Source organism: Lutra lutra, chromosome 2 (genome assembly GCF_902655055.1).
Source record: "Lutra lutra chromosome 2, mLutLut1.2, whole genome shotgun sequence".
In the NCBI taxonomy this organism is placed as follows: domain Eukaryota; kingdom Metazoa; phylum Chordata; class Mammalia; order Carnivora; family Mustelidae; genus Lutra; species Lutra lutra.
In genome coordinates this window covers 35,066,041-35,089,147 of record NC_062279.1, presented here as the reverse complement: position 1 = coordinate 35,089,147, position 23,107 = coordinate 35,066,041, and the positions used below count along the sequence as shown (strand labels likewise).

Below are 23,107 nucleotides of genomic sequence, written 5' to 3'. Positions count from 1 at the left end.
AAGCCATGGGGAAAGGCTCTGTAAATGATGAAGCTAAGAGGGGTAGGTGTGAAGTGTGGTTACTTAACGTCTCAACATAAAAAGTCAAAAAAGTAAAACATGAAAATGAAACATAAAAGAGTCAAAGGGCTCTCTCTTTTCCCTCCTTCACTGCTGGACAAAGAACCACTTCTCTTCTCTGGATAATAGTCTGTAGAGACTCCCTACCCCCTGCCCTGCCAAAAAAATAAAAAAGAAGAAAGAAATCAAAAGGAAAAAAAAAGTCCAGGAGTGAGAAGGAACATCCTGGTATATTCTGAAAGTTGACTCTGAGAAGAGAGGAAAACATGAGCAAACAAAAGCTGTCACTCACTGGCAAGCTGCTTCCTCTGGGGAATAATCTCTGTGAGGAAAAACTCAAGATCTGAATGTTGTTGCCTGGGAGCAGGCGCAGAGACTGTGGCCGTGGCTGGTAAAACAGGAGCCTCTGGGATGGAGCCTTTCCTGCCCATTTTTGGGGTATCAGAAGCTCTGAGGGGGTCATGCTGTTGGTTAAGAGTCTGCCTGACTGGGTGCCATGTCCCTATTTCTCAGCATCCTAGCAGCTCTCGCGAATGGTGCCAGGCCTTGTCCCACTGACGTCAACTGGAACATACCCACCCACCCTTGGGCTCTCACACACTCGTGCCTCTCTTTCCCTTATCCTGTCCCCACCTCCCTCTTCTCACACCCATTTGCCTTGCCTGTCAATTGTCACCCCATGAATCAAAGTCAGAGAACTTCCCAAAGTTGGCCACTGGGCCTCTAACCTTCTAGAAAGCTGTTTGTGTGTTAACAGACAACCTCCCCCCACCAAACCAAGCACCATCATGACTTTCCAAGATGATGATTGAGTTTTTCCCCTGTTCTGCTTGATAGTTCTGCCAAAGCAAGAAAAATCCTCATTGAAGTCTAGCAGGAAATCCAATAAAAATTCTTCAAAAGATGGGCTTGACATTGAAAAACAGCAAAATTATAAAATAGGCCTTAGAAAAGAGAGAGGAGAGTTATTATATCTGGCACCAAGCAAAAGCCCCGAGACCCCGTCCAAATGAGCCATCACAGATTGAAAGTGTTTAGCTTCCCGTTGATTAAATATGGAGAAGGACCCAGGGCCTGCCAAGCCTCGGGGATCCAAAGTTTGTTTTCAGTCAGAATGTGTTTTCAGTCAATGGAAAAAATGGTCGGCCTGCGCTGGGCTATGTAACCGAGAAGCCCCAGGTTTGGGGTGAGTAATGGCTGTGAGGCAGAAAACCATGAGGGCTGTTAATCATCCCTCCCAGGCCCCTGTAATTTAACTCAGCGACTCATTCCACTTGGAAGGCTCCCCTCCCATCCCCTTTCTTCCTTCTCCCTCAGTTGATATTTGCTCAAGGGGGAATAGATGAGTCCTTCTGATGCTTATCTCTGTGTTTCAGTTGTGAAGACTCCTCACCCGCAAGACATCCCTCTCCCCGGACAGGTCCCCATCGCCCCGCTTCTCTGAACACCCCCGGGACAGGAGAAGCGAGAGAGCGGCCACGGTCACATCCATGGGGTTCTTCCAGCGATCTCTCTTTGTCCCATGAGCTTCCTGGAATGGAGGCCTGGAAAAATCTCTTCCTTCATGCATTTCCGAGGTGTTTACTGACATTCTTTAAACTGGGTTATCTTATTCCAGGCTTGCAGTTTTCTTTTTTCCTGAGCTCTCCTCTGGCCTGCTACATTCCCATACAATTAAGAGGATAGGGAGCCTGGTTTTGAACGTCATGAAAAGCTCTAGGAGTGAGGCTCTGAGGCAGAGAGAGAATGAGGAGGAGAGAGCCAGCGAGCAGCTGGAACTCTGAGGTAAGCCGAACCACCTTTCCTGTCAAATGCAAACACCTCTTCTATTTTTCTGCTTCAAGTTTTACACCCCGTGAGTAGCCTCAGGGGAGCGGGGATGCGAGTGCATTTCTGATTCTCTTCCCTGTGCGCCTCCCTCCGGGCAGGAACCAGGGTCTTCCTGGAACGATGGGTTTCCCTGGCTTCTCCTCTCCCGATGACCATGATTCATGGGGCCCACTGCACTGAAATCTGTTTACAATTGCAGGGGGTAGGCCCTGCTGAGCATTCTTTTGGTCTGTAGTTCCTTGCAAAATGGTGGTTGGCCTGAGCCGCAGCTTGATCTCACAGTGTGGGCGGCTTGATACCTTTCGGTTGGGCACCCAAATTTGGTTATAGGAAGTCACTCCAACCAAATATTTTTTGAGGACTAGGCAAATAAACTAGAGAAAATGAGTAATAAATGGCTTGAAAATGATGACATGTGAAATGCTCAGTGGTTTAGTGGAAACAGACTCTTTCGTAAGGAGAGCAAGTCTCAGGCAGCTCGGCTGAAGATGCCACCGGCCCAGTCAGTGGATGCCCTGAATAATGAGTGACGAAGGGACAAGGAAGAGACAGCTCCACGGGGCTACGTTGTCCCAAATAACAGCTAGATGCGCTTTGGGCAGGAACGTAAATAAACGCCATGGATAGGTTGTAGCGCGTCTGTACGCATGCGTGTGCGCATGTGCATGTATGTGCGTGCGCGTGCGCGGAAGAGGGAGCTGCTTTGGCTGCCACCATTCTGGGGACGGTGGTCAAGGAGGATGTTATAACTGAGTCAAAGCTGGTCTTCAGGTACAGCCCTCTGCCTTCACATTATTTTAATCCTCCTCCTCTTCATCATGGCTATTATTTATTGAGTCATGGAGACGTGCCCGCATGGTGATGGCAGCTTTCTGTGTTATCTGATGTAGTCCTTCTAACAGCTCCTTAGAACATGCCTTATTTGCCGCCTTCGCAATAGGTATCTGAAATTCAGCTTCCAGAAGAACCCAAAGCTTGAAAGTGACAGAGTTAGGATCTGAACCCAGGTCTTGTCTAGTTTCCTGCCCTGAAAGGCAGTCTGGTGGGCAGGTTCTGGCAGGCAGTCATTCCAGGGCCCGGACTTTTGGAGAGAACCCAGTAGGGTCCAAATAAAAAAATCCCATTTCACAAGGGGAAGAAAACTAGAAGTCTCATCAGGTGGGTAGCCTGCATTTCAAAAGTTGTGGAGGCTGCTGAGTGCCTCACAGACAACAGCAAGCCCAGATTGGAAGGGTCAGTGGCGGGTCACTGTCGCCATCAATCACCACAATCCCTTTGTCGGGGTGAGTGGGAAGGGTCTGGGTTGGGCACCAAGCAGAGAGGGTGAACCAACAGAATTGAAGGGACTCTGCTGGTGGCAGGAGGTGGGAAGGGGCGCTCACAATTCTAATGCAAATCTCCATGGTTTGGGGAATACTCTGGTAGGAGAGAATATGCTGTCTCTAGGTCCCAGAACTGTGATGATGACCGGCATTCTCATAACAAGCTAGCGCATCCTGAAGTTGAGTCACCTCTTAAGAAGACTAGATTTTTTAATGTGTCTGTCCATCCAGTTTTGAATGCTTCCTTGACCCACATCACCACAGAGCTGGAAGTTATCAAGAAATACATTATGATGTATTCAGAGACAATTACCATTGGGGAAAATACATACATGAAGCATAAGTATAATAGCAGCCCAGTAGATATATACACAATATATCTACTGGGCTGCTATTATACTTATTATATATTATATATGTATCATATGATATACATATTTTATATATATATATATATATATATATATATATAAACAAACATAGGTGCCAGGCACTGTTTTAAGTATATGCATGCATTAGGGGAAGTCTAACAAGACTGGCTTAGGTGGGAGCTCCTGTTATCCCAACTTTTCATATGAAGAAACTGAGGCACAAGAAGGCAAAGTAACTTGCCCATGTGGCTGAGGAGCATTTAACACCAGGCTGTGTGGAGAAGGCAGAGAGGTGGTGGTACCTTCAAGAATGGGGTGAGGCGTGGCTCAGACACCTAGCCTGTGAGAGGTCAGAGAGGGAGAGCAGAGCTGTGTGAGCCGGCAGCGCTGCCGGTGGGGGTGGGGTAGGGGGGAACTTGGGTCCATTGTAGGATGGGGATCTTTGTGAGCCAAGGCTGGGGTGAGATCGGTTCTGGGCTCTGCTGGGGAGATACAGGGAGTCTGACTACAGAACAGGGTGTTATTGGGGTGGGGAGTGCGCATGCTGGCAGGCAGGCTGTGGGCAGGTAGGTTTTGAATGCCAGGCAAAGAACTTGGTCCGTTTCCTCTGAGGACGTGGGGATCCCTGGGAGATTTGGAGCCTCGAGCTGGCACAGCATAAAGGACAAAGTACTGGGAGACCCGAAATCTAGGCCTGACTCTGCCTTTAGGTGTTTTGCTCAAGGTCACCCAGCTAAGTCATCTCTGGATTCCAGCTATCTCATATTTTAAATACAAGGATTAGGCTAGATGAATCCTTCTGGCTACAAAGTTGGCAGCAAACCCCAAAAGACTCTAGGAGGGTTTTTGAGGAGGATCTTGGGGGGTGGTGGAAGAAACTGGAGGCAGTGAAAACTTGGAATCAGAGAGTGTGGAACTAGAAGGGATCTAAGCGCCCCTCCACTCACATTTTACAAGTGGGGAAACAGAGGCACAGGAAGGGTAGGTGGTTTCCTTAAGCCATAGAAGATTATTGCAGAGCTGAGGCGACAGTCCAGCTTCTGATCCTTAGTCTTCGAACATGCCTGTGCCTGTTCCTCTTCAGGTAAGAGCTGTGGGGAAACTTGGCTTGGATCAAGGAAGGAAGGGGGTAGGAGGGAGACTCAGCCTGTGTACTATCCACCTTCATTCTTAGCTGGTTTTATCAGTACTGGCTGGGTGACAGTCCCCAAGGGAGCGGAGCTCAATGGAGCTCCTGATCTCTGGCTCCAGTCCTGGCCCTGCCATGGACTTTGGGTATACCCCGTATACACTTATCTGGAAAATGGCTGGGACTGACTCTGCTCTGGGCTGTGAGCTGAGGCCATAATGTCACAAGAGCCATCGTTGGGGATGGAAGCCTGAAACTGAATGGAAACTGAAGCCTGTCATGGGGCCAAAGGCACAGGCAGTGTGGCGACAGAAGTCTGAGGCCCTGCAGTCCTTTCTTAAGCATCTCTCCTTCCAGGGCTCTGTGCCTTGAACGTCCTGTGGCGGGGTGAAGGGGCAGGTGTTCTGGCCTGGAGCTGCAGGGCTGGGTGCAGGTGGTGAGGCTGTGGAGGGCTGTCTGAGCCTCTGACACTTGCATGAACTTCCCTCCTAGGTTCTTATTAGAGCTGCTCCATGTCAAAGGAGTCTGGTAAAAGTTAACAGGCCTCCCTCCCTTCAGGAGATCAGAGGGACAACTGGAGCTTGCTGGGGTCAGGGAGAGGTCACTGAAACCTGCTTGATGGGGTTGTCAGGGAGCTGCCCCTGGTCTGTGGGCCTGTCCTGTCCCCTCCCATGATCCAGTACCCAGGGCTCCTTCCAGAGTGACTGACTTGACCCCTCCTTTGTCTAAAGGCCCCTTAGAAGGTGTCTGGGCTTCCCTTAAGGCCTCCTCTCTGTTGGCCTGGGACCCAGTTCCTGTGGGGAGGGAAAGTGATGCAGTGGGGAGAGATCAGGACAGCTCTGAGGATGAGGTACTGGGCTGAACTGGGGTTGGGCTAAGCCTGGCCAGGTGTGACCCAGCTCCCTGACCCCTGGTGGCCCAGAGTGGGAGGAGGTGAGGGTTGGGGCCTGGAAGGAGGCTGTTGGCTAACATTTACCAGGACCTTTGAAGATGTAAATGCTTCCCCAGGCCCTGTTGGGATTGATAGGGTCAGAGTTCACAGGCATGGTTGCCTGCTTCTCCAAGTGGGCTGGAAATCTTGCAGACAGATGGGTTAGGGTCCCATGCGATAGAACTTTCCCCAGGGGTGGAGGGCTCATGGGAAATGCTATTTCTGGGGCTCTCCTGCATGAGGCCTACTGGTCTGGAGGCCTTGGAAGGGGCTGACAGAAGCTGTCTTTTCCGAATGCTCTCATTTCAGTATGTTTTTCAGGGCTTATTTAGTCCCACTAAGGTCAGTCACTGGAAGAAGAGCTTCCATCTCCTGCCCTTCCCTGATTTGTACCTTTCATTCTACAAATACTAGATTGCTTGCGGTTTCCTGTTCACACCAGGCTCTTTTAGGCCTGGTACCCCTCCTGTGCTAGTTTCTTGAGGCCATGTCCTTCCCCACCTTCTGAGCCTGGTTAACTTCTATTCCCCCTTCTGGATCACCTCCTCCAGGAAGCCTTCTGAGAATGGAATCTGCCCCACTGCTCTGTTCTCTTGCAGCATTCAATGACTCAATCAACTACTATTTATGTGGTATGTGCCAGGCTCTGTTCTATTGATAATGCACCAGTGCATAAAACAGACTGAAATCTTCCCTCAGGGAACTTATATTTTAGATGGTAAAGACAGTGAACCATTGTATAACCCTTTTAAAAAAAAACATTTTATTTATTTATTTGAGAGACAAAGATCACAGGTAGGCAGAGAGGCAGGCAGAGAGAGAGGAAGGAAGCAGTCTCAGAGAGCCCGATGTGGGACTCGATCCCAGGACCCTGGGATCATGACCTGAGCCAAAGGCTTTAACACACTGAGCCACCCAGGTGCCCATGTACAACCCTATTTTAAGTGCTTTACATGTGTTAACAAATTTAATCCTCAGAACATCCCTATGATTAGGTCAATTATTAGTTACATTTTACATATGAGAATACATAGGTGGTAATGAGCAAATTTAATTTAATTTAATCCTTACAGCAACCCTATGACATAGATATTATTTTCCTCATTTTACAGATGAGGAAACAGACAGGTTAAGCAATTGGTCCAAGGTCATCTAACCAGTAAACAGGGGCCAGGAAGGAGAGCTCTAAGCCTGGAAAGGATTATATTGCCTCCCCATGATAAGAGTACTCTGTTTCTGTAGTGAAGCAGCTTCTTTCGCTGTTTAAGTGATCTGCTCAACCTCTCCATTATCCTGGGAGCTACCCCAAGGCAGTGACCTTGGCTTATTTATCACTCTATAGAACTCCTATTGTGTTGGGTACTTAAACTGGCTTCCAACAAATACTTGTCTATTGATTGACAGCTGTGTGTGGGTGGAGATGAGAATAAAGCAGCTAATATTTATTGCACATACCCTGTGCTGGGCTGTGCATTCGTCCTTGCTAAGCATGATCTCTTCTAGTCCTTATAAGAGTCATGTGAACGAGGGGCGCCTGGGTGGCTCAGTCGGTTAAGCATCTGCCTTCGGCTCCAGTCACGATCTCAAGGTCATAGGATCGTGCCCTGAACTGGGCTCCCTGCTCAGTGGGAAGTCTCCACTGAGTCTTCCTCTCCCTCTGTCCTGCTCCTGCCCTCCCTCTCTCTTTCTCTGTCTCAAATAAATAAATAAATTCTTAAAAAAAAAAAAAGAGTCACGTGAATGAGCTGTCACTACCCTGAGGCTGGCAGCCAGGACGTACAGGAGATGGGACCCTTTCCTCCATGCCACGGGAGGCCGATCGAAGGAAGGGTGGCCAGTCTGAAGACATGGAGCCTGAGTCTCCTGGCCTTTGCTGTTTTGGTGCCCACCCGGCTAGGAGGCCTTGGGGACGTGAAGATGGGTGGGTCTGCAGTGCTAGGGGCTGCCTCCACGTCTGGTTGAAAGGCATCTGGTGAAGTCGAGCCTTTGGTTCCAACATGATTCCTACCTGGAACAGACATGGGAGTATTCCTGCTCTATGTTGGGTTCCTTTCTTCTGACATCTGTTTCTTGTTTTTTTTTTTTTTTTTTTTTTTTTTTTTTTTTTCTTTTTTTTCCTCTTTTTGCTTTTCCAATTAGGAGACCAGAGTCAAATCTTCTGACTCACCTGCCCACATGATAGGGTTTTGCAGAGTGGCCGACTGGATATGTCTGGAGATAGGGGGTGCAAGGAATCAACTCAGGCTCGCCCAGCTGAACAGGGGCCCAGAGCCTGCACTCAGGCGTCCTACCCTCTCACTCATGCCACCAACCTTGTTCCCTTCCAGAGTCCTGTCTCCCACAGCAGGTAGCAGCCTCAGGTCCCCCCAGCCTCTCTTTGATGATTCCTCTATTTTGCTTTACTGAAAGTCAAAATGCGGGACTGCACCCAAAAGAACTAAGCTCACTTAAATCACTGGCAGGTAATTTGATAGATGAATTGGCTGGCACCCACTGTGGGAATTAAGCAAAGCCTGAGCTGTGGAGACAGTGGGAAACAAGCTTGAATGACTGGTAAGTGGGTGGCCTCATTTCACCCAGGGACAGCCCCAGCCCCAGTCCCACAGCTCAAGTTGGAAGGCTTGTGTGTGCCATGTGGATGGTTGCCATATCTCTCTCGGCCTCTTCCTCCAAAATGCAGGACCAACAGACCCTGGGTCCTTGCTGACTCACCTGGCTTTAGGGTTTCTAACTCAGTGTCCGGGAGGGAGTGAGTGCCACTGTGTCCCTAAAGCCCACGTCTCATCTCCTGGTAAGAACTTAAGCAAATGATCTTGTTTGGTGAGCTCACTTATTTGTTGAATGAACTCAGAACAAGGGTCTTTCCCCAGATGGGAGTTGCATTCTACAAATGGGTGTTTCCTGGGCCATGTGCGGGAACTGACCACTTGCCGAAAGCTGCAAGGCAAACCCCCGCCCAACCTCTCTGCAAAGGGGCCAGTTGCAAAGGGGAAACTTGTAGATCCTTTCATCATGATGGGGATTGCTAGCTCTGACTTCAGATAAGCAGAACAAACAAGCCTCAGCCCAAGTGGGAACTGGTTCTGCCCCCTCTCTTTGCTTTTCTAAGTCATCAAAGCCAAGTTCCTAAAGCCTGACTGTCTTACGGTACTTTCTGATGGTTTCATTGTTTTGTTTATTGTGCTTATGACAAGTGCTAACAGACCGCTTTCAAAGTGTGTTGATATTTCGGTTGTTTTTGAATGGCCCTTCTGTTTTTCTGCATCTGGACAGCATTAGAGTCTGGCCCCAGGGAACCACAGGGTCCTATAAAAGTGTACCAGGTCCCCTTCTTCAGAGAACACTGGCCATGGCAAGATCGAACACCCCATCTGGGCAGGAACAAACACCAAAATCGAGAGCAGAATCATGAGACAGGATTCAGCAGCCAGGGAAGATAGGCCTCTGCTGGGAGGGGGCCAGTGAGCATTGCCAGCTGGCCTGTGGGTGTTCTTTCTGTCCACGGATGTACTGTGATGTTCCCGCTGGAGGACTTGACCCAGCAGAGGGACTGGCACAGGGCGATGCCACTAAACGCTGGTGGTCATTGATGGGTTCCCACTCTGTCTTCTCCCGGGTTGCCTGGAGAGTCACCAGCATAGTGTCTGCAGGGGACTCTTGGGGACTAGACAGGGAAGAAGCAAGAGGGAGAACTGCATGAAGTCCCAGGGAAAACCAGAAGAAGCACCACTTAACCTCACGGCTCTCCTGGAGCATCTTCGCAATACTGCCTGCGAGGGCTGAAGTGGGGAAAATGTGAAAGGGTCCTCCTAAGACTTGTCTTCAGTTTTTATGGCCTTTCCCTTCCTACTTGTCCTGCTCTGTCCTGTCACCAGGCCCTGCCCCATCCTGCATTAGAACCAGCTTCCAACAGCATGAGGGCACCTCAGGGTACAGACCGGCTCAGAGGGAGGGAGTCCCACATATGATCTCACTGTGAGTTTAGCACAGACTTGACTTCATTTCTTCAAGGTCCTGATTTCTTCCTTCAAGCTCGCTGAGATTTTCTTGAGCCCACGTACTTTACCGGCCTATACCTGGGGCTCTCTTGTTTGGTGTCAGGAGTGAAAGGGCTCCTTTCTGCCTGACCTCCAGTAACTCTGGGGCTCTGTGTGTGGCCCCGCCCTCATTCCCAGATTTAGCAAGCCCCTGGGCTTGCTCTCAAGGTCATATGGGATGGAGATTGAGAGGGGCAACAATGAGCGCTGGTGCCACAGATCTAGGGGTCCCAGCACTCCCAGTGAGGGGAAGAGTTAGCTCTGTCAGTTGGATCTCAAACGGAACCATGGGAGGCTTGTGTGTTCACGCACATCGACTCTGGGGGTGGTCAGGGGCTGCACAATCTGATCGACTGGTGATGGTTGGTCTCTACCTGTGGTTTTAGGGCTGGAGACCCACTAGGCCTCAAAGTTCCTGACTTTATGGCAACACTCCCTAGCATTTCCTTCTTGGTATACACCATCATGTGATAAATTCTCATTGATACTGCCTGTACTGACCTGGATCTTTCCCTTGAAGTTTTAGCACCCTTAGAATTGCATGTGTTTCCGCACTTACCTTAGCTCAGCGGGGACCCCTGATAAAACCCTCAGTGGCACCATGTAGTTTCTCAGGAATCACGCTGCCCCTTGATTCCAGCAAGGAGACAGGGAGAGACTCTGGGTCCAGGGCAGGACACATCCCAATGGGCTGGACTGATTGGCCTCTGAGAAGCTGAACGTGCCCGCTACTAAGGCATGAATATTCTCTAAGGACACTTGCTGATTTCCTGTGTGATTCTCTGGGTAGGCAAGAAAGAGAACTGAGGTCTTCTGCCAGACCGTATATGTATGTACGAGTGTGTGTGTGAGAGTGTGTTTGTGTGTATGTGTGTGTGAAGGTGTGTGCCCATGTGAGAGTGTATGTGTGTGGATGTTTGTGAGTGTATATGAGTGTGTATGTGTGTGTGCATGAATGCTTGTCATTTTGAAAAATTTCAAACTTTATGTAGCAGTTTCTTTCTCACCAGGATCTCTGCTTGTGTGAAACTTTAATTTTATAGCTTTGGCTGTTAATTCATCATGGGCACCACCATTAATAAATATTTATTGAGCTTTCACTGAGCACAGCATGTTGAAATAAGAACTATATATTTGACTCAAGAGGAGTCAATAGCAGATGGGGTAGATTCGGGGAGGGGTGGGAGAAATAATCATTGAGGTTTCTTTCAACCTTGAGAGTTTATGACTTTATAACTAAAGCGATGGGATCCACTTGACACCCGTTGGGCAGGGCAGCCAGCTCAGACGAGAGAGTGGGGCTACCAGAAGGGAGTCACCTCCAGAAATCCCACCCATGTGTGGTATGGTTGCACACATCTGGAAGCCTTATGTCATTTTGGGGATTCAGCTGCAAAGGGATAGAGTGAATCTTCTTGGCCTTTCCCATGGTGTCCTATAAAAGTAAATATTTGCTGATGGAGTGATGGCTTGCCATTTGATTTTGGAATTTATCAGAAGCACAGACTTGGGGACATTGGACACTACTGATGCCTTGGCAGGAAAGGACCAGTTTTCTCCTGTTTTGTGGGGTGTTAGTGGCAGCCCGGGGAAAGTCTCCATTGGAGAGAACTCCAGAGTGGTGTGGGCTCAGAGCAAGTCTGGAAGGAGGGTGCATGCCTCTTGTGGAGCTCAGTTAATCAGACCAGAAGCAGTCTGCCTACCACAGCAATGACTCAGGCCTCCTGGGGGGTTTTCTTCAACATTATGAAGATGAACATGGCTCTGAGAATTCCCTTCAGATCTGGGCTTCGTGCTAATTGCCTCCATATTTATAGGAAGATGGGCAGCCCACGGTGGGAACCTTTGGAGTGGAGTCTGGGGTTGTGCTTAGGAGAGTGGCCGTGCTCTGGCAGGGTTGGGAAGAGGTAGATCTGAGCCTGATGAGGTTAGGACGTTTCTGCTGTCAGGTGGGTAAGCTCCTTTGATGATGATCATTATTCCCTTTGCACCAAAGCGAAACTGAAACAGAAAGCGAGAGTGGTTACGTGCCTAAGGTAACACTGTCAGAACAGGGGCCTCAGAGTCAAGGTAAACAGCAGAGGTAGAGTCCATCCAGATCTGTCACCTACCAGTTCACAGATGTTCCCCTGCCATGGGTGGGGGGAGGGAGGCAATCCAGCACTGCTGAGTCTCATAAGACATGGCATTAAGTGTCTTGCAAGCTGCTTTTCTCCTGAGTTAAACTGGCAGTATTTGGGGTGGAGATGGCTGATAGAGAAGCGAGAAACTAGGGAGTATTGCCTGCTTCCACTTTTACTAGCAGTTTCTGTGTGGCGTCAGTTTCCCTGTCTGTAAAAGAGAAGATAATAGTGGTAACTATCTCATAAGATTATTGGGGCAGATAGTAAGCGAAATAATACATACAATGAGATTTGCATCATGCCGGGAATACAAGTGGGCGCTTACGATCAGATGCCATGATAGGGAGGTGGTCTAGTGGTTAAAGATGCAGACTCAGGGTCCGACGACCTGAGCACAGAGAGGTTAAGGGCCCTACCAGGTCACACAGCTGGTGAGGAGCACAGTCATTGTGAGCTCCCTAGTTCAGTTCTGGGTGTGTTTCCAGACCATGGCAATAAAGCAAGTATTACAACAAAGCAAGTCAGATGAATTTTTTGTCTCCCAATGCATATAAAAGTTATGTTTACACTCTACTGTGGTCTATTAAGTGTGCAGTAACACTGTGTCTAAAGCAAGTAGAGTTTATTGCTAGAAAATGCTAATCATCACCTGAGCTTTCAGTGAGCTGTGATCAGTGATCCCAGATCACCGTAACAAATATAATAGTGATGTAAACGTTTGAGATATGGCAAGAGTCACCAAAATGTGACACAAAACACAAAGTGAGCAAATGTCATTGGACAAATGGTGCTAAAAAACTTTTTTGACTCAGGGTGGTCACAAACGTGCAGTTTGTGAAAAACGCTATATCTGAGAAGTGAAATAAACTGAGGTACGCTTGTACTCTTTCCAGACTTCTCCAAGCTAGATCCTTTGGTCTGGGCACTGGGGTGTGGCTCTCTGAGCACCAGGGCTGTCACAGGATCTGCCTATCTTGGAGGTTGGGGTGATAGGACTTCTGGGTTCCCCTGGACAGCTGCTACCTGGTAAGGGACAAAGCCTGGCAGGGCCTCTAGGGGACTGCTCCTTGTCTCCCTCCCGAGACCGCTCTGGGGTAAGCCTGAGCAGCTGCCTTTGTCTACCCACAATCCAGTGAGGGTAGATGCCTCCAGGCAGAGCGGAAGCCACATGGTCCAGGCAGGGTGGGGGTGCCCCCGGCGCCCTGGGGATCTTGTCGTGGCTTTCTGTCAAGCCTCTGTTGGTGCCTGGTTCCCCCATAAAGCCATTATGTACTGGGAGAATTAATCATGCCGTTAGGTAAGCATTATGGCACTTTTATGGCAGCTTTGAAGCTAATCTGTCATTAATGCCTGCTGGATTATCGTGATTTCTTGCAGTTGTGATTCATTAACTCGAAGCCTAATAGTAATTCTATTAAATATCTCCCATCACTGTTTGCCCCAACACGTCCCCACTCTGTTCTATTGTGCTGCTGCAGTGGTGTGACTGGCAACCTGTGTGGTCTCCAAAGAGATGGACAGGTCCCCCTGCCTGCAAGAAACTGCCCAACCAGGCATCCGTCCCCTGCCCAACCTCAGAGCCCATCTCCTTTCATGCCAGCTGGACTCTTGAGGCCATTCTTGCTTTTCTCCCAGAGGTGGCCGTGCTGTTCCTGAACCACCCATGACTGCTTTCAAGATGCCAGACTGGGCAGACTAAGACAAGTACCCCACGGCTCCACAGGTGACTGTCAGACCTGTGGGGCTGACCGGCGGCGGTGGGAGTGAGTTTGGGGTCAGGAGAGAAATCGGGGTGCTGCCAAAGAAATGTGTTCACACAGGCCTCTTTCCCTCCTTGCTCAGAGCTCATGAAATTCACAAGGGGAGGAGGCAGCGTGGGGACGGGAAGCAGGGGTGGCACACTGTTGACTGTGGGCCTGCCAGCATTAATAAAATCCCTTGGTGAGGTTTTTCAGAAAGAAATGGTTCTCTTAGGCTGGCTGTTCTCTGCAAAAGGTCAGCTTCGGGGCACGGCTTGACGGATGGGCTGTGAGTAGGCAAGAAAAAGGAAGCCAGGAGAAAGGGCTGATGGGGGTGGGCCGGGAGGAAGCCAGTGGAGGACTGGAGCGCAGGCTCGTCCCGGTGCCAGCATCTTGCCCCTCATTCTGCGTCATCAATCAAGCCCGGCACCGGTATCTCTGCAATTTGTAATGCCCCTGCCCCCTCCGACCTGCCCAAGTGCGCACCAGCGCTGACCCTTCCTGCCCTCATTCAGGCCTATGATGCTGCCTTGGTGATGGATGGCTTCTCCTCCCCTGGGGATCGCCTCGCCACAGCTGGGGGAGCATGGGCAGGTAACTGAGGTCAAACCCGGGGCAGCCACAGTGACCCAGTCACCCAGGCCAAGGGACTCTCTGTTCCCAGGGGCAGCAGGTGATGCCAGGGATAGAGAAATAGAGCTGAGAGAGGAAGCAAGAGAAAATTCCAACTATATAAGGAAGGGGGTGGGGGGAACCAAACCAAAAAACCTCTCTGTATCCTGAGGTCTTCCAAGACTTCTAAAAATCTCCAGCGTGGTGTGATGTCTTCTGCGTACAGCTACAACATTGCCTGTTCCACTCCATCTGTGTTTTCTCACGCCTGTGCGCTTTAAGAACCACTGAAATGGAAAACAAGTTAAAAAATACATAGATGTATATATAGTGAGACGGAGAAAGAGAGGGCAGTACTCTACAGCCTGTACTAGCTTTTTTTTTTCCTTTCTTTCTTTCCTTTTTTTTTTTTTTGCCAGTGTTTGTTGTAGGAAAAAGTGTATAAAAACAAACCCTAGACAACTGGAGTAAATATTCTCAACACATCAGCCGAGGAGAAGTCAGGATCCAATGTTTCCATCCTTCCTCATTTTGGGCAGAGCTGGAAGGGAAAGAAAGGATCTCTGCCCGTTTTCTAGCTTCTAGGTTGTGGTCTCTGTCTCTTGTTCATGGGTGGAATGGTTCTTGGGAAGGAGGCTTGCAAACTGTGCTCAGTAGGAGACTGACCAGCTGGCCGGGGAAGGTGGCCTTGGGATGCTCCCGCCGAGGGCTTAGAGGTGTTGGCGCAGGCGTGCGCGCGTGCGTCTGTGTGTGCATGCGTGTGCACGTGCGCGTGAGGGAGATGCCTGCTTCCGCTGCGAAGTGAATTGCAGGTGAATTAGGTTCTGTGTTGGTGGACCCATCGTTGGCCTTGAGGACCGGGGAAACTGTTCTCGGACAGCCCCGTGGCCTGGCCCAGACTTCTTTTGGAACTTCAGGGGCTGAGTAGAGAGTCCAGGAGAGGGTGTCCTGGTGAAGGAGTTTGGAGACTGTGGACTTCCGAGTGAGTGGAACAGAGAGCATGGGGCGGGATGGCCTGGCAGGCGATGGAGGGGTCGGGCTTGGGGCTGGTGAAGCCAGGAAATGGAGGAAAACACAAACTGATAGGTGGTGGAAGGAGAGAGGAAGGGACAGGAAAAGCGCTGAGAGAGAGATCCAAGAGATAGATGATCACGGGACAGGAGTCAGCAGGGAGAGAGGGAGAGCAAATTTAATGAGGGCAACTTGAAGGCCAGCTTTAACCAACAGCTGGCAGGGGGCCGGGTTTGATCTCCTTGTGAGTCAGGCGGCTTGATTAATTGTGGCCTGTGGAGGAGGATGGACACCTGGCCCTGCTGCTGAGCTCTTTGATCTCAGGGTTTCTCAGGGCCTGTGGGAGGGGAGGTGCTTGACTGGCTGGGGGCTCCCTGAGAAGGAAGCCAGGCGGCCCTGGAGAGGCTGGGAGAGTTAGGGCAGTGGGGGTGGGGGTAGGGGTGAGAACATGGGGTGGGGGAGATGGGAAGGCAGGAAGGCAGACAGTACAAAGGGCGGGCAGGTCTGGAGCTGTGAACAAAGCTCCCTGGGAGGAAGGTCAGCTGAGAGAATGTGGAATGGAGGCAGCCTTTGAAGGGGAAGTTTCACCCATAATCTCGGGGTGATTCTGTGGTGAGGGTTCCTTCACCCTCTGTCTTACACTGTTGTGTAGAGATAGCTGAACTGTGAGGGGAGGACCAGGCAGAAGAGAGAGCTATTTGCACAAAATTGTGTTATGTTGCTTCTGGCTATGGGGCTAACTAGTTTAATCAAGGAGTGAGTTCTACAAGGGGCACAAGGAGAAGGGAAGTATAGGGCTCCCTGGAACTGGCTCATTTTATGCATGTTGGATGGAAACAGATTTGAGAAAAGAAAGCGACATATTGCCAAAAAAAAAAAAAACCCTCAAGAAGAAGGAAAAAAGGAACTAAAACCCTAATGCCCTTAAAAAAGAAAACCGAAAAAAAAAAGTCATATATTATGTCTTTGGACTAAATCCATTGGTGTTCTGCCAACTTCAAATAATAGTGTAACTTGATTAAGAAACTTTACAGGATTTAAAGTTGTTGGCTTTTCTGACTCCTCGCTGAGACTTCTCTGTAAGTCACTGTCTATACCAGGCTAATTTGTTCCCAGATTCCTTAATCTTTTGCAAGTTGGTGATGACGTTTATGACTTGGTAGCCATATTGGAAGGGCTCATGATTTCTTTTGCTCACAACTTCCACGCACAATTTTTGGGTGACTTAAGAATGTTACCCTGAAATGTCCTGCTATTGAAACACGGTGTGTGTGTGTGTGTCTGAATGTGTGCCTCCATGTAAGCTATTTAAGCTTTATATGGTCCTGCTCTCCTCTTGGGTGCACAAACTCCTGCCCATAGCTGCCTTAAGTCTTGGAGAGACACAAGAATGCGGACAACAAGAATGGTCCCCTAGGGTTCAGCCTGCACACAGAGCATAGACAGTTAGGACTCCAAAGTCTCTGATGACCAGGTGCAAAGGGAATTCCAGGAGCTAAGGAGGACAATTTTTCTGGCGGTATTAGAGTTTTGACCGGATGACATCAGTGTGTTTGGGAAGGCACTGACCTCACCTATGAATGAAGGCCCAGCTCTGTACTCAGTGACCAGCTCTGGGCCTCGGCCTTGCCACTGCATCTCCCTGGGGCTTCAGCTTCCTCATCTATAACATGGGGTAAGAAAAAATACTTGCCTCACAGGCTTGTTGTGAGGATTAAGTACATTAGTGTATGTGAAAGCGCCCTGTAAATGATGAAGCCTTCAATTAACAGCAGGCCTTAGGATTACTGCTTACATTACAGAAGCCCAGGTCTCTTTAAACACTTGTGTTGACAGCAAGGAAGTTTTAATTTCAAACAGGGTTTGCTCATGGAGGGCATTAGAAAATGAGATCCCATGTTACCTGCTCTCCCTGGGGCACCTGCTCTCCTATAATTATTATTTACTAATAAGTACGTTTTGTTCATAAATGTCCCATAAAATTCAGCTGAAATCCTTTCCCCAGCTGGCCTGGCTTTTCTGGGTAGGGCTAGGCAGGAACACGCTAGCAGCACCTTACGGGTGGTGGGGCTCTTGGTCTGTGAGTTGTCATACTGGGCCTTTCTGGGGAAAGCCTGGCTGATTTGACCCGGAGGTCTTCTGTCAAATCTTGCTGTTCCCACTTCAGCCTGTTTTGCCTGTTTGTGAGACGAACGTGGTAGTCCTTGAGCCTGGGCTTCCTGGAGCTTCATGGCTGTTTCTCCGTGGGGCTATTGCTTCCATTGACAGCTAGGTGCATGGTGCCTGGAGCTCGGGCTCTGGTTGGAATGCGGCTTCTGATGTGAGACCTGTGGGACATGGGACGAGATGGGGAGGACCGTGCTTAGCCTTCGATGGTTGCAGTGAGGATAGAGACGGCCTATGTAAATCAACATCTGGCATCTAGCCGATGCTCAGTAAAGGATTATTTTTGTAGACCACTGGTCTCAGCCCTGGCTGTACACCGAAATGGTGAGGGATAGTTCCAAAGCCTGGGCCCCACCTCTAGAAATTCTAACTAGTGTCAGGTTAAGCCTTAGCATTAAAACCCAGGTGATTCTAATGTGTAGCCAGGGTTCAGAAATAGTAGCACTTCTCAAATGTAATGTTCATACAAATCACCTGGGGGATCTTATTAAAATGATTCTTTTACAAAGGATTTTATTTATTTGAGAGAGAGAGCACAAGTTGGGAGTGGCAGGCAGAGGGAGAAGCAGAATCCCCATGGAGCAGGGAGCCCGACGTGGGGCCTGATGCCAGGACCGTGACCTGAGCTGAAGGCAGATTCTTAACTGACTGAGCCACCAGGCACCCTTAAAATGAAGCTTCTGGGTCAATATGTGTGGGGCAGCAGAACCTGTGCATTGTTGACAGGCATGCCAATGCCTATGCGGGGACCACATTTTGGGTGGCAAGGCTCTATCCTTCCCTGATCCTCATAGCTCAGTGTACGACATGGCCATGGCCATGGATGGGAGACCCGGGAAGCAGGTGCAAGTGAACACAGGAAGAAATCTGAGAGGCAGCTCCAGAGGCTTGCTGAAGGGTGTTCCCACCAGGTACTGTCCTGGAATCCACAGTCCTCCTCAGTACACACACACACACACACACACACACACACGTGCACACCTCCTTCTGAATTTAGTCTCAAACATCCATATAAGTAGCAACCAGATGATGTTTTCCAATATTTCAATATCTTTTCAGGTTTCCTAGTTTATTCTGTGAAGATAACCAAATGAGTGGAAACACTGGCTGTGGAATATGAAGGGCCCGAGTCATGAGTTTTTTATTTTTTTTAAAAGATTTTATTTATTTGACAGACAGAGATCACAGGTAGGCGGAGAGGCAGGCAGAGAGAGAAAGAGGAGGAAGCAGGCTCCCTGCTGAGCAGAGAGCCCGATGCGATGCGGGGCTCGATCCCAGGATCCTGGGATCATGACCTGAGCCGAAGGCAGAGGCTTTAACCCACCAAGCCACTCAGGCGCCCCTCAAGTCATGAGTTTAAATGCCCATTTGTGATACTCAACTGGAAGAGCAGTCCCTAACCGGGACTTGTAAATAGCCCAAGATGCTTACGTGGCCGAACAAAATCCCCACAGGGGAGTATAATCACAGAGCAGATCCCAGGGAGGCTGCGTGTAAACCGCTACTAATACTGGCCCGTGAAACAGGGGATGATGCCCTGTTGAGAGAGAGAGGACCGACTAGAACAAAGGGTTTCTGAGTTGTAGGAAAGAGTCTTCCTGATAGCACTCGGCCTGGAAGATTTCTTCCCACCCCACGACGACAGGTAGGTGTATAAATTACCACCTTCTCCCAGCACAGAAGCAGACAATTGGGGTGTGTGGGGACCGGCACTTTTGCGAAGAAAGGACACTGACAAAATGGGTTTTCCAGGGGGGTATTAATGCTTATGCCATATTTCATGAGTTTATGGAATAATAGAGACAGGAATAACTGGAGTTATATGGTTGATGCAGACTCCTCACGAAAGAATGCACTTTGAGCAACTGAGAGTCCTCTCCAGTTAGACGTGCAGCTCAGTCCCAGGAAGTAAGGCAGCCGGCATGGCTGCAGTGGTATGGATCTGGGCCTGTTAGCCTGGCACCAGCCGGTGTGGCAGGCATGATCTGATCGGCAGAGGCTGAGCGATTGGGGCCGCTTGGAAGAAGGAAGCCCTAACCTGACCTGGGTTGGGGGATCTCACTGGTCACCAAGGAAAGGAACTTTGCCCCATGGCTGAGGGATGGTAGTTGAGGCCAGAACCATATGGTGGCCACCCCTGTATTTTTGGTTGGAGCCTTCAAATGGCTTAAGTTCACTGTCGAGCAAATAGCATAGAGTGTTTCTGTGATTTAGGTCAGGATCTTCTTAAAGTCCCTTTCAGTGTCTTTCTAAAGCCAGGTGTTGTTGGAGACCTGTGTCAGGACAAGATGAATCCAGCTGCCAATCCCTGGTGAGATCCTGGTGCATCGGGCAGTCAGGTAAGGAGCCCCTTTTAGGGGAAGTCTCCTGCACACGGTTTACTCTTGCCTTGAGGTGACACTCATTCCCAGAAATCCAGAGGCTGAGCCCCAGGCAAGCTTCAGTGGGCTTCCTGCCTCCAAGACGTCTGGGGCCCACTTGCATGCAGAAATCGACATGCACCGTTCCGGAAATCTTATTTTACTGCTCCTTTCCCTGCCAACAGTCCCCCTCCTTTGTCACCTCCTAGTTCACTCCTCTGGAATCCTAGTCCCAGATGTGACTTCTCTGTTTCCTTTGGCTGGGAATTTGCCATTTTCCCATAACCCAGACGGGTTGCCTGTTAGAGAAACCAAAAAACTCCAACTTTCTGGGAAGACATCTAATTAAATTCCCAAAGAGGGAAGAGGAAAGCCCCCTGTGAAACACACAAGATGGAACCCCACAGGACATAATCACCCCAGCAGAGAAAGTGCCCGGGATAAGCCTAGTGAACCAGTAACGTGGTGTTCTCTTTCTTAATGTCCTCTGCAAAGAAGCTGGCCCTGGGTTTAAAATAGCCCTCTGGTAAAAGCAACTATTTAAAGAGTATTGGGGTCTGAGAAATGCAAAACAAAGTGTTGTTGATTAAAAACACATGGTTTGTTCTCGAGGCTCGAGTAGCCGGCAAAATCAAATGTGACAGTGTTTTGGCTTTTTCTATCCCACAAGACATGATGGTGATTTATTAGAGTGATGTCAGCTGTGGTTAAAAAGAGTTTGCTGTGTTGTCTTAATAAAAAGAGGCTTACCTTGGCGCTGTCAAACGCCCTCTTTCCCTGGGGCTTGAGGCAGTGGCTGCTTGGGTCCTTGGCCCCTCCTTCGGGGGCTTCACCAAGGGGCAAGCATCTGCCTTGGGGAAGTTCATGAGGCCACAGGGCACTGAGCGCACCCTGATGGAGGTGCGGGATGGCCTTGAGGGGCTGCCGCCGGCTCCGGGTTTGTTCAGCTTGTGGGGAGCATAGATGCCACAGCCAGCTTGGAGCTGGAGCATGGCCTGGCTTGGCTGGGTGGTGGGGCCTTTGGCTGGAGGGACCCCCGTGGAAGAGAAGAGACCCTTAGCCCCATGGCCTTCTGCAAGTAACCTAGACAGAAGCTGGATGATCAGCAGGGTAGATGATCTACAGAAAACGGTGAGAAACTGGTCTCTTAACTCAAAATGAAGACATTTCTTAGTGGGAACTTGTTGGTTATAAGGAAGAGAAACCCCTCGAACAAATTCAGATGACCAGGATTACTGAAAGGACACACCAGTCCTTCTTCCAGGCATGTAAGAAGAGACAAGGCTATCTGGGGAACAAGGTGGGGACAGGACTGGAGCCTCTTCCTTTACCTTTCATGGAGCTGTGCAGCCTGGGAGCCTCCTCTCTCTTCCTTCTGTTCCCAAGGAAACCCCTGAGAAGGGGGAAGGGAGGTTCTTCGTTTTTACTTCTTCATGGCCTTGGCTTGTGTCAGCTGTGCCCAATGCTACATGACCACATTTTTGTTCAAATACCATCATCTTTCTCCACTTAGTCTCCTTGTATCAATTCCAAATTCCTGAGAGAATGAATCCAGTTGGTCTGACTTGAGTCAGATATCTCTGTCTGGTCCATTTGGCAGCCACTGGGGAGCCAGGGCCAGGGTGGTGTGGTTCCAGGGAGCCCGTAGAGAGACTGGGCGGGGAGGACGCATTAGGGGGTCAGCCCCAGAAAGGAGCCATGTGTGTTACCAGGGCAGTTGAAGACAGCAATTACAGGTGTGTGCTTTTGTCCTAAGGATCCAGGACTTTGTGGGAGAATTTGATACTGTGATTTCTGCAGTCAAATGCTCTGCCCCTGAGCTATATCCCCTGATACTGTGATTTCTGAATGTATCTGGTTCTTTCTTCTGTAGGAAGGAGAACCTTCCCGAATGGGAGGATGGAATCCCAGCGGACACCTTTAATTCTTTCCTGGAGACACACCCAGGAAGTGAGAAGAGGACATTATTATTTCTTAATATCTGGATTTCTTTTCTAATTACAAAGAAACACATAACTGACTGTAGAAAACTTGGAAAACAGAAACACACGAAGATGGATATAAAAAGCACCCATAATCCAAGTTAACGGCTGTTAACATATTGGTGTATTTCCTTCTATCCTTTTTTCTTTAAGTAGTAGCCTGAGGCCATGTGAACGATTGGAGCTTAAGATCTATCTTTTGACTTTAATTATGTGTCGTCAGACTCTCTAAGACTTTAGGATTGTTTTACGTTTATTCCCATAGCTTCCCTGGAGTGTGTCCTGTTGTTTTTCCCCTGCTCCTTCCCCCTTCCCTGCAGGGGGCAGCTCAAATAGAACCAATGCTTGCTAGTACCCCTGTGTTGCACCCACTTTTGTGCATGGCAGCGCCCCTCCCAGCCCCCCACCAGCTTTTCAACTGTCCCTTTCACTCCCTTCTTGGGGGGGAGGGGGGGGGAGTGATTTTTTTTTTTTTTTTACAACCACAAATCTGATCTCCTCTGTCCTCACTGAACATACTTTACTGGTCATCCTTTGCAAAAGGTAAGGCAGACAGTGCCTTTACCATGTCCCTCCAGCCCGCTTGCTCCCTGTTTCTAGCTGTGATACCCCTCCTTTCTGCTCTTGGACCCTCTCAGTGGCCCTCCCACCTTAAGCCTTCACGCTGTCCTCTCCCCTCTTCTGGTGGCTTTTCCAGACTCAACATCTAGATTGAGTTCCATGTCTCTTTTTTCAGAGAAGCCTTTTCTCACTGTGGCGCACTTACAGTCCCTCAACATCCCCCTGTACTTTTCCTTGACCAAGTGGACCGTGCTTGGCAGTTGTCTGAGTATTCGCTTGGTTATTACATGATGTCTGTCTCCTGGATGGCTGCGAAAACTCCTCGAGGCAGAGCAGATCTCTTGTGGTGCACGCCCTACCTGCGGGGTGCAGGCTGCTGTCATCCCCAACTCGGCCGCCACCCCCACCTCCCCGCCCTATGACTGCACCTGTCCTGGAGCTCAGTCTGTGCTTGTTGAAGGAGTGAGTGAGCCCAGCGCTCAGCTGGGGCAAACCCATCAGGGAAGCCTCACCGTGTTATAACATACTGGACTGGGAGGTCTGGGGAGACGGGGTGGTTTCCGACAAAGCCTCGGCATGCCCTGCTGTCACAACCCTGGTCCAGCCCCAGAGGTACCCGACACACCGTGCTCTGTGCTGTGGTGAGGCCACAATGTAACCTGTGTGCATGAACATGCTGGTGCGGAAGGCTGGTTTGTGGGCTGGTGAGCAAGGTGGATTTCCAGCGAAGTATCTATACCTTGGCGAGGCTCTGCTGCCCTCTGTGACCCACATTTTATGGGGAAGAGATCATTCTAGAGCTCCTCTGATGGTCGTTAAACCTCCTGGAACTGAATGCTTCCATGGGGCAGAGCTGTCTGCCTTTGAATTAGC

General features: G+C 49.6%; 2 long non-coding RNA genes across 3 annotated transcripts; one reads left to right on the top strand and one right to left on the bottom strand.

The window, feature by feature from the left end:
- The first annotated feature begins 2,578 nt into the window (after positions 1–2,578).
- LOC125093983 (uncharacterized) lies at positions 2,579–21,729 on the top strand. The gene is made up of 3 exons (XR_007125412.1): positions 2,579–2,661; positions 19,591–19,670; positions 21,565–21,729. It is a non-coding gene; the product is annotated as an uncharacterized LOC125093983 (long non-coding RNA).
- On the bottom strand, positions 10,831–22,833 carry LOC125093984 (uncharacterized). 2 transcript variants are annotated; one of them, XR_007125414.1, is made up of 4 exons: positions 22,663–22,833; positions 17,220–17,492; positions 14,311–14,441; positions 10,831–12,007 (listed from the first exon to the last, which is right to left on the bottom strand). It is a non-coding gene; the product is annotated as an uncharacterized LOC125093984 (long non-coding RNA). The 2 variants fall into 2 exon arrangements; XR_007125413.1 differs by lacking the exon at positions 10,831–12,007 and having other exon boundaries at positions 14,285–14,441.
- Between the last annotated feature and the right edge of the window lie 274 nt (positions 22,834–23,107).